This window comes from Eurypyga helias, unplaced genomic scaffold (assembly GCF_000690775.1).
Source record: "Eurypyga helias isolate BGI_N326 unplaced genomic scaffold, ASM69077v1 scaffold7339, whole genome shotgun sequence".
Classification (NCBI taxonomy): domain Eukaryota; kingdom Metazoa; phylum Chordata; class Aves; order Eurypygiformes; family Eurypygidae; genus Eurypyga; species Eurypyga helias.
In genome coordinates, this window is record NW_010270067.1 from 72,368 (window position 1) to 82,566 (window position 10,199).

At 39.3% G+C, this 10,199-nt stretch overlaps 1 protein-coding gene across 1 annotated transcript in view; it reads right to left on the reverse strand.

The window, feature by feature from the left end:
- Positions 1-10,199, reverse strand: part of PHEX (phosphate regulating endopeptidase homolog, X-linked) — a gene marked incomplete at both ends in the record, with an annotated part of 82,235 nt that overhangs the window by 71,308 nt on the left and 728 nt on the right. The window lies entirely within an intron of this gene.

Below are 10,199 nucleotides of genomic sequence, written 5' to 3' on the forward strand. Positions count from 1 at the left end.
CTCCAACCCAAACCATCCTACAATTCTACGATCAAGCTCAGCATATAAACTAGGGGGAGTTGGCCAGGAAGCAGCAATCACTGCTTGGGGACTGGCTGGGTGTCAGGCAGCAGTTGCATCACTTATTTTTCCTTGATTTTGTTTCTCTCCCTTTTTGTTGTTTTCCTTTTCATTACAATTTATTATTTTTAGTATTTTATTTCATTCATTAAACTCTTTTGTCTCAACCCATGAGCTTTCTTACTTTTGCCCTTCCCATTCTCTCCCTCATCCCACTGAGAGTGGGACGAGGGGTGAGCAAGCAGCTGTGTGGTGCTGGGTTACCAACTGGGGTTAAACCATAACAGAGTTGTATTACCCATGTAATGTAATTATCTGTGATACTAGAAAGGTCATAGGAGATAATCTGATAGTTACTCCTAGCACTGCACTCTCTACATTTGGGATAAGGATCTCAAAGCTCTCTTACGCATGTGGAACCAAGGAGATACAGCCATTATGCATTGCTTCAGATAAAGAAAGTGAGCCACAGAGGATTAATTCCTCCTTATCTAACTCAAGTCAGAGTCCTACTGATTGGAAGAGTGCTCCTTTATGAGCACAAAGCTTGTTGAACTTGATCCAAACACTCAAAGAGCTTGGTCCTTTGGAGATGACGAATGCCTCTCAATGTCAGTGACAGTGGGAGTCACTCAGCATTACCCAGATGATGCTCAGTACTACAACTGAAAGCAATTTGTAACACATTATTCTCAGGAGCAGATCCAAAAAGCAGCCCAAGGGCTTCTTGGAAACTCATACCTACTCAACCACTGGGCCAAAGACCAATGATGCTTCTTGTCAACTATGTCTACAGTAAGGTCCTACCAAAGCCTCAGTACACAACAGTACACTTTCCCTTTGGTTTGGGTAGAAGTAGCTAGCAACCAGACATACGCTCCATATTGCATGTTTACGAGCATCAATTTCTTAAACCAAAATGCAGGTACTCTGCTTGTAGAAAAGGAGTTTCTTTGTAAATACCTGATGGCAAAAGAAAGTGGATTTATCTTTCAATTCTTGAGTGATAGAGACTCTGTTCTTTACCCTGTGCTCTATGCTGCTCTACAGCCATACTGATCAGGTTTCTAAACCGATGAGAAGAATAAATAAAAGAGCTGTTCACCCATTTCCAGCTGTCAGTCACAAGCTTTGTTTCTTTCCCAAGTTAGCACTCTTATGTGCTACCTCTGTGAAGGCACAAAACCCAAGTTATCTTGTGGAAATTTGCAGGAGATCCTCTGATGCCATCAGCAGGATGTTTTAAGGATGTGCTGTGAGGAATTTCAGCTTAAAAGTAGAGAAAAATCTACTCAAATCTTGGTTTGAGTTTGGCAATCAAACCACTCAACACTTGTGCAGAATGTCATTCCCTTAGGTCTCTTGAGCCATAAGGTAATTATGATTAATCTAGTCCTCGGCAAGAATGTCTAACCCTCAAACCCCATATTTTCTTCCCACTAAAGAGCTATAGAAAAAAATTCCTGAAAAGTAACCATAACCCCTAAAACCCAACTGCACTTGTGCCACACTAAGGGCATCTAAGTATTACAACAGTGTCATGAAGGAAACTGCCCTTTCTTCAAACTTCCAGTACACTGGATTTAAGAAGTCAAGTTCAGAACAGTTCATGGAGCAATGACTTGGCCAGGATGCCAGAAGGTCACACAAAAAAATACTTCAGAATCACGCTGCTGTTACGGAAATCACAGTTAGACAAATGTACAATCTTAATTACAGTAATGCAAGCTTATATGTTCCAAGAGTGATTATTTCAGAATGGTTTGGGGGTCAGGTGCCATTCATTTAGAGTATCTGGTTTCCAGTTCTTTTTCAGGGCCTGGAGTTAAGCAGAGAGCTGGCAGCAGTAAGTTTTACAGATTAAGGCCTACAAGGGGCACAATGTTCTACCTCAAAATAAAAGCACTGGCCACAGCAACTAAAATTATACACGTCTGTTGTGATAACTTGACCAATGGTAACTTTCCTGTCTTGCTACATGAAAATATGAGTTTAATAGACTGCAACACAAGCAGTCTAAACTCATCAGCTTAGAAACCTGATCCCCATACCTGGAGAAGAGCATAAAGGGGAGGGTGAACATATATATCTCTATATGTTCTAAAAGGAAGTAACAGACTCAACTAACATATTTCAAAGCTGTACATATTTCCTGGGAACAAGTATAGTCAAGCCAAGATTATTCTTAGAGTTAAATCTGGTCTCTCAGAGTACTCTCCTGAAAAAGATATGGACATCTCCTGCTACAGGACACAACATTTAATGCTTCAGTGCAACTTTATCCCTCTTAGCAGGTTTATTAGCACAGGTCAAACTCCCACACTAATGCACCTCTCCCAGCTTCTGTTTCAGAGCTACTTTCCATCTGGAAGCCTGTGGAAAAGACCAGAGCAAGTTCTCGCCTGCCTGGAAAACACCACAGAGACGAACCTCCATAGAGGATGCAAAAGCCTACTTACAGCTCTCTTCTGGCACCAGTGCAACCCAACTCCTAATACATAATTTCAAGGCCTGACTAAATTCTTTTATGCCTTTAACACACAAGCTCTTCTGAAAATTTGTAGTGCTATGCAACTTTATCGTACAGTACAACCCCTTTCCTCTATTAAAAATGGATCGCAAATATATATGGGTTTTGAGGCTTCCCTAAAAAATGAACTAATCTAAATTTATTTATTTTTGTAAATTACCTGTTCTGCTAATTGTTCTACAGCCCTTCTTGTTAGGTCAGGTGTCTGGTTCACAGTCCGACATGTACAGTCTGGAGTCTGCATCCCCACCAGGCTCGTTACAAGAAGTGAGCAACAAATTATTGGTTTTTATTTAAAACTTTGTTTCCAGGATTCCAAAATCAGAAAATACATCGTTTAATGATGAAATTTTCACTCCCTCAGAACTAAAAAGACCAAAAATGAAAATTTTTTTTTTTTTTTAATATCAGCACCTTTGTGGCATTAAGGATCCTCTTTTTTTAAAAAAAATTCTTTCCTGGTGGGTATAAATATTGCTTCGTTTCAGCAGACTGGAAGAGAAGCAGTTAAATCTTCTTAAAAAGCAGTTAGAGGTCTACAAAAATTATTCAAATGCATTTTATAAACACCTATTTTGAATTTCTAATGCCTTATGGTCCAGATTTCTCTACTGTTTGCTAAATGTATATATGTAAAAACAAAATAGCATCAAAGGTTTGCCAAAAAAAAAAAAAAAACCCACACCTTTCTCTGTGTGCTTAAAACTGTCCTTGACTAAATAAAGCTTTTCCCTTTGAGTCTAAAATAAAATCAAATCACAAGTCAGTACATTTTTCTGGTGCTTATAATGTAGATTTTAAATTTTACCAAAGCACACATTATTTCCACTTTAATGTATTTAGTGTTCCCTCCTTAATCAGCCTTCTACTTCTTTCTTACCTTTTTTCTCTCAGTTCCTCACTGTAAATAATCAGGGCACCCAAATCATCGTACTGTAGTACACCAGGACTCAAAATAATCACTAAAAGCAACCTTTGTAAAGACAAAATCTTTGTTCACAAAGGAATATGAAATAACGAGGAGTACAAGACATAACTCCGATTATGCTACCGCCTGCCATATTGTATATTCCTACCTCTTTGGAAGGCAGAATCATCCAGGATGCGAATGAACAGGATGACTGGTGCCTTTTGGAAGGCCTTGTGTTGACTTACACAGCCTTAGATACACCTTAAATATGATATTTTCCATGCTTTCAAACCATTAACTTTTTTAAAAATAAAAACTACCAGTGTATTCTGCAGCTCCAGGAAGGCATTTCTCAGAACTGTCTTTGTGGAGCTGATGCCTTCATTTACGCCTTCCTTGTTTTGATAAACTGCATTTCCCCACCCCTTGTTTTATTTCAGGGGTTTGCAGAGGAAGACGTTTTTATTGCCTTTTTTTTTTTTTTAAAGGCATTTAATGATGATCAGCACATCGTTAATCAAGTCAGACAAACATGGTTTGTATTTGACACAATTAATGTCCGTCAGCCTATTCCTTGATAGCAGTGTCCATCTCACCATGTTTAGACTAGCAGCTCTTGAAAATAACCAGCCCATTGTTATTAATTCCTCTGACATTCTGATAGAACACTTAATCATTAGGAATTAATTTGGCATTAATTAGGATGTAATTAATATGCAAGTCCACAGAATTCATGAAGATTTAGTAATCAATCAATTAATACAGCTTCCAATTCCTGAGGAACATAAATCAAGTATATCAAACAAGTGTTCCCAAACACCATTTTCATGAAAGGACGCTGTATTTACACGAAGAAACCCAACTAATAAGCTGCCATTTTAGGGTTCTCCCTCACCCCTCAAGAAGAAATTCCCCAATCCTTTTCTTGAATACCCATTTAGGCAATATGGAAGTTCTCAAGGAAATGGCATTCACACAGCTGTGCTTACATAAATGTTTCCTAATGCTGCTCAGTGCCCTAATATACAGTACATTTCCTAAATGACAATGCTGTTTGTTTCCACGGTTTCAGCCTTTTGTAAATTCTCCAAGTTTGTATATGAGAAAATAAGCACACCATGTGGGTTCCTCCAAAAATCAGCTAACATAGCTGTACACAAACTGTAACAGAACCAAAAATCATCTTATGGGGATGAGAGAACCTGTTCATAAAACTAGTTTCAACAATAAATCTTAATCTTTTGAGCAATAGACACCCCTCCCCTACCCTGCCCCTCTAGCCTCCTAGTATTATGATGTAGGGGATAACACATCATGACAACATTACACACAGAGGTTTAAACTGCATTTGAACCAGAAGATTGTGAGATCCCCAACTGTTATAATGTAGGTGAAACTCCGTACTAAATGGCAGCATCAAGCTTTACTTCATCATATTAATACTTTACAGGACAAGGGGTAACGGGTACAAATTGAAAACAGGGAGGTTTAGATTAGATATCAGGAAGAAATTCTTCACAGAGAGGGTGGTGAGGCACTGGAACAGGTTGCCGAGAGAAGCTGTGGATGCCCCATCCCTGGAAGTGTTCAAGGCCAGGCTGGATGAGGCTTTGAGCAACCTGGTCTAGTGGAAGGTGTCCCTGCCCATGGCAGGGGCGTTGGAACTGGATGGTCTTTAAGGTCCCTTCCCTTAGGGTTAGGGTTACCCTAGGGTTAGGGTTGGTAACCCTAACCAAACCATTCTATGATTCTACTTTCAACATGTACTTGAGTGGTTTTTTTGTTGTTGTTGTTCATCAGAAAATGGGAAATCAGATGCCATGTACTGCTATGCCTTCCAAGGTGTGAATCTTCTTTCTGCAAACTACCAGCCCAAAGTACAGTCACACACTAATTCTGAAATTCAGTATCTGCATTTATGAACATATAATATGAACAGCCAAAACAGAGGCTCACTGTAAATCCAGGGGGAATACTGTGCCACATGTGGAACAGCAGCGTGGCAAAGGGCTCGCAGGAAGATGACACTTTGGTCTTCTAAACAGAGATGCTGTGGGAATCCTGTGGCTCTGTTACTGTGCTGCCTTAAAACCTCATTTAGGAACCAAAATTATCTCCTTTCTGTACTCATGGTTTCCCAAAATCACCCATTACAAATACAGCTTTCATTTCAAGCAGCCACAAAGCCTGGAGAAAGTCCTGGCTTCTCCACCTTTGACTTAGGTACTTCATGTCACCAGAAAGCTATTAACTTGTTGTCCAGAGAGATTTACCTGACTTGTGCCACTTACGTTTTTTCCTACATTTAGATTAATAAGACATTATAGAGAAAATCTGAACCACCAAAAAACAAACCCATCTGCACCACTAAAAAGAAATGTGTTTGCAGGAGAAAAGACCAAGCAAAAGAGCAATAAGTGCTGTTACTGTTGTTTGCTGCCGTCTTGTTATCCAGGAGTAGCTATCCAACAAGATGATGTTGGAGAAAATAACATAAATACACTCTGAGGTTTTTGTGGCGTGGGGGTGGTTTTAGGGGAGTTCCCCCCCCTTTTTTTTTTTTTTTTTTTTATTACTGCTGGTATTCTCCCCCTTACTTGGGACAGCTCTCAACCAGCTACCTCTGAAGGAAGAATCGCAAGACAGGTCAGCTCATACAGAATCCTAGGGATGAATGCCAGCAGCTACATTACAGATTTCATAGGCCACATGCAAGCCATCCCAGTGGTCCCAGCTGAGCACGTGTTGAAGGGTGGGAAAAAAGAAACCATCCTTAAAGAGCCCTGTGGCACAAGGTCTGTGCAGGAGAGCACCCAACCAAGACCAGCTTCTGGGATTTGTCTGCCTATTGTCAAATGGCACGAAATTCCATACTGAGATATTTTTACCTTAATCGTTTTACTTTAAAAAAAGAACTTATTTTTCTAAAGAAAACCATTGCAGATTATCTTGGGAAAAGTTGCCTACACTGCCAATTTATTTTGTTTGCTGTATGTCATGTTCTTTAAAAAACCCACACACCATACCATCCTAAAAGGCCTTCATTGCTTTCTGTTTGCCACAGTGGAAATTCCTCACTTTAAATTGATAGACATTCAGAAAATAACCACACTAGAAAGCTTAGTGCAGCAACTTAGCCTGAAGTAGGTGTCTCACTCCAGGGTCAGTATGGAGACTTAATATATAAACTGGTTTCCACAAGCATAAATTAAATTTAAAAGGCCTGGAAGACATGTTCACAAATGATTCACATAATTTATATCAGCTCCTCTGCAGTGCTGAGATTTAGGAATGTTTGTGCAGTTTGTTTCTTTTTTAATTTATTACTTCCTGCATGGTCACTTAAAAAAAAAAAACCACACCAGCTGTATATCATTGTTCTGCAGAGTTGGAAAAAGGGAGAAGAAACCGCTTGGATCATGATCAACATTCGCTACAGGTAATAGGCACTGATTTAATTGTCTCAGACTTCCAGTTCTGAATTATTCACAAAAATCCACTTGCATTTCAGTGGCAAGACAATACTGCTCCTAAACTCTTAATTAAGTTCACCAATCAAAATGGAAAAATTCATCAGGAACACAATTAGCATTGAAAGAAATTTAATGGTAAATGAAAAACATCTATTAACTCACGGACATTGCAATCTTGACCTGACATAAGGCTGAAACACTCACAGTTTGAGACAGCTTTTGTTTATACAACAGGTGTCACAGTCAAACAAGTTTTTCCATTTTGAAGGACCCCAAGAGCTTCCTCAGAGGCCTATCGGCATTAAAAGGGGTTGTTCTTAACCAGCAAGAGGCACTTTTTAAACATGACTGCAGTGTATCTGCAAATGAGACTGGCTTCAAGTCAGGGACAGTCTGGTCCAGCCAGGAATAGCTAACTGGAAGGAGAACCTCAGTCCTCCCCAGGTCAACTCTATAAGGAGCCAAGAAATTTTAACCTAAATATTAGATGTCCATTACTTGGGATCTGGGTCATAACCAAAACCACAAGTCTCTGCTTTTAATATATCTTTGGCTATTTACAATTGTCTTCTGTATATTCCCCACAACACATGAAGTCCTGCTGTTGCTGACGTCCACAGAAAGACCTACCACTGCTTTCACAAGACTAGGATTTTATGTATTTTGTGTAGTCAGGAGATCAAAGTGAGTTACACATGTGTTTTGTGGATTCCTCTCAGAGCAGAATAAGAAATCCAAGTGACCCTCAAACAAAGAACGGAAAAGAAATTAAAGGGGAAATGATGATATTATTTTAGTTTAAATCCATCCCAAGACAGATAGAGAAAGCCACAGGAGCAATATATATACATACATATATATATATATGTATATATATTCCTTCTACATTATAAACCCAAATCTTACAAAAATAGGATTTTTAAGTGGTTTTGCAAATCTAGAACCACCCTGAAATTCACATTTCTTGTCCTATTCCTTCAGTCAGCCAGAGATATGCAGGCAAAAATTGTACCACTCAGTAGTTCTCAGCTGTTTTCCACTGACCCATTGCCATTCCTCTCTTTAGAATTCCCCATTAAAGCACCAAAAACCTTCATCAATACATAAAGTGTATGTACTTTCTTGAACTTTCTTGAAGCTGACACCTGCAAAGTTGCATGCTCTTGTGTGTCTGGAACCTCAAAAAAAAAAAAAAAGGGCAAAAAAAAGCTTTGCTTTCAAACCCAGCAGTACTTCATGCGGGGTTCACTACAGAATACAGCTACACTCACCACTTCTTGGTAAGGCAAAACTAAGTCTTACACTTGCTAACCATTATCAGCTGGAAGATCTTCTTCCATAGAAATTGCCCCTGAACAAAAAAAAAAAAAAAGCAGCTGCTTTCTGAAGATAGAAGATACCCTTGTGTAGCCAAGGCCGTACACAGGTCTTCACACAAATACCCAAGCTCCCTTTCTGCCCGAGGCTCAGGAACATTTAAGGACTAGAAAATAGATTAGATGTTCAAATAACTTATTTTAAGTAACATCATTTTCCATATATTGCTTGAATACATACTTCTGTCTGTATCACACCATCAAAGACTATAAAATGTGAAAAATGTGGCTGTCTGGCTAAGCCATGTTATCACTTTAAGATTTACAGTTTTCTTTAACATGATAAATATTCCAGAACATAGAACATACATAATAATCAGCTCTTTAAAGACTGGGGCTTTTTTAACCTACTGAGTGTCAAACAGGGACATTTTCAATGAAGTACAAAGTTCCACTAAGAGTTCTTTAGGAAGGAGAGATTAAATTGGCTTCCAAGGTCTGATCAGCCATGTATATATATTTTTCTACACAAGAGTTCTTCATCTTGCTACAACTTTTGATAGCAAGGTTGTGGTCATCCACAAATGAGTAACTCAGAGTGTTAAGCTAATTTAATGAAGTAACCCAAGTTAAAACACAAACATACGAGAGGCTGAAGTTATGCCTTGTTATTTCAGCTACCAACACGGACATCCAACCCCTTTTCTTTTTGGTTTTTTTTAATTACCAAAAATATATTTTGGAAAGCTTATTAAGTAAAAAGTTGAGGGGATGACAAATGTTATATTAAATCAACTTCTCTACACAACCCAACATTTCACATCTTTGTCCCTGTACCATGCTGAGGAGCAGTTCAGACCTCCTCTTAAAGTATTTATCAGGCACTTCATTACACTTCTTTTGATAGGGAGTTTCCATTAAGCAAATACTTCCCACTTAGATGTTTCTTTCTTTGTCTTGTATTTTCCAAACTAGGGATTATCAACTTCTAAAGGGACTGCCGTAAGGAAACCATATAAAAATGTGGCTTAGCATGATGACCCTGATTAGACACTGTAAAAGGAGGAAATTAAGGATGAGAGTCACAGCTTGCTACTATATATTCAATTAGGACTGGCTTCTTTGTGTCTGTTGTTCATGCAGGATGTGCATTTATCTAATACAGTCCAATTCTGGCAGCAGAACAATTAGAACACAAAGCATAACTTAAAACAGGCTCCGGCAATATTTTTTTTTTCCCCCCTCTGGTTGTGACATCTTCAGCAGACTTAAACCAGCAGTCATCAGATTGTATCCTATGCCGAAATTCCAAAGTCACATTCTGAAACCAAATGCAGCTTTTAAAATACTTAACGATGCAAAAATTGAATACGATATGATTGACGAAAGCAAGCGGAGAAGGGCTTTGATGCCTAAGAATCTGGCAGGGTATCCCCACCTCACAATAATCCTCACCCTTTCTCCCCAGCTGGTTGGCACAGCTTCCCAACGAGGTGGCCCTGCTACAGAGTACCGCACAAAGTCAAGTCACACGAAGACTAAAATACCTCTCTGCCTACACGTTTCCACTCTGGGAACATTTTTTCCTCCAGACACACATTCTTAAGCAGCCTCCTGTTTCACTGATGATAGCTCAGGTATTTCAATGGCAGCTTGAACTGCAACCCAAAGGAAACAAAATACCCAAACCACCTCTGCCTCCGGAAATCTGTAAATTGCCTCCTGCCAAGAGCTAGGTAAGTATGCTGGAAAATACCACCCTGGTTTTGCCTTATTATATTCTTTTCCTGCTACTGGCCACTGTTGGAGACAAATTGCTGTCCCAGCCTGATGTTTGTCTGGATCTGGGACATTCCTAAGTGTGTGTACTGTGCTCCTGTACTCTGGTCTGCCCATCTACTGCATGGGGG